Source organism: Chiloscyllium plagiosum, unplaced genomic scaffold (assembly GCF_037043375.1).
Source record: "Chiloscyllium plagiosum isolate Xiang-an unplaced genomic scaffold, Cpla_swu_hap1 HiC_scaffold_24, whole genome shotgun sequence".
Classification (NCBI taxonomy): Eukaryota; Metazoa; Chordata; class Chondrichthyes; order Orectolobiformes; family Hemiscylliidae; genus Chiloscyllium; species Chiloscyllium plagiosum.
In genome coordinates this window covers 71,770,910-71,771,827 of record NW_028270162.1, presented here as the reverse complement: position 1 = coordinate 71,771,827, position 918 = coordinate 71,770,910, and the positions used below count along the sequence as shown (strand labels likewise).

Sequence of the window (918 nt, the reverse complement as noted above, 5' to 3'; positions counted from 1 at the left end):
CCCTTCATTCTTCTCTGATTCCACTGGCCAAAGAGTTTCGAAAAATGCTCAAAGCAGAGCATCACCGCGAGCAACAGTTATTCGATCGGTGGCTTTATGAAATGGAAAGGTGCCCATAAGTCACCCGCGCGACTATTCGGCTTCCCTCCTGTGATGACGCTGGGTCATTGACTCTCATGTTCTCGGGGGCATTTAATGAAGGCATTCTCATTCCTGCAGATGAGGAGCTCACACCTTATTTCGGCTTTTGAAAAATCAATTTTTAAGCGGGATTAAAATCTGCGCTGCTGGCGAGCCAGGTAGGATTCGAACCTACAGTCTCCTGATTCGTAGTCAGGCGCGTTATCCATTGCCCCACTGGCCCGATGCACAGCCTTAACAGCCGTGATGTTAATACGGACACGGTTAATAGCAGTCATGTTCACCAGTTGAACAAGCAATAAAGATAATCACTGTCACTGCTTCAGTCTAATATTCATCACCTTTCAAAGCAACGAATTTTCCAAAAAACAACACATATGTCCTCATGAAGCTTCCATTCACACTCTGTCTGCTTAGTCATTTAATGGAATGTGATGTGATGAATTTCGAATCCACTTCTTCAGCATAACTGACGTGAACGTGAGCCTAATCACCACATTGTATATACCAGTTAATTTTCAGAGGTTTCGAGTACAGTAGCGACTTTTGCGAATATGCAGGAAAGTGAATACTGTGAACCGAGCAAAAAAATCCCTTCATGGAAATTAATCCAGTGCAAAGTCAAACATATGAGGACGGCAGATGACGTAAACATTCCTCTGCATCACTCTGCACAGATGCTTCTCCAAGAAGTGACTCTTTGCAGAATTCTTCTTTGTAATTTTGACTGTCCCTGTTGTAGATATTCTTTCAATCCACAAACAAGTATCCTGCTGA

The 918-nt window shown here is 43.2% G+C and overlaps 1 non-coding gene across 1 annotated transcript; it reads right to left on the bottom strand.

The window, feature by feature from the left end:
- Positions 1 to 291: 291 nt before the first annotated feature.
- trnar-acg (transfer RNA arginine (anticodon ACG)) lies at positions 292 to 364 on the bottom strand. The gene has a single exon. It is a non-coding gene; the product is annotated as a tRNA-Arg (tRNA).
- Between the last annotated feature and the right edge of the window lie 554 nt (positions 365 to 918).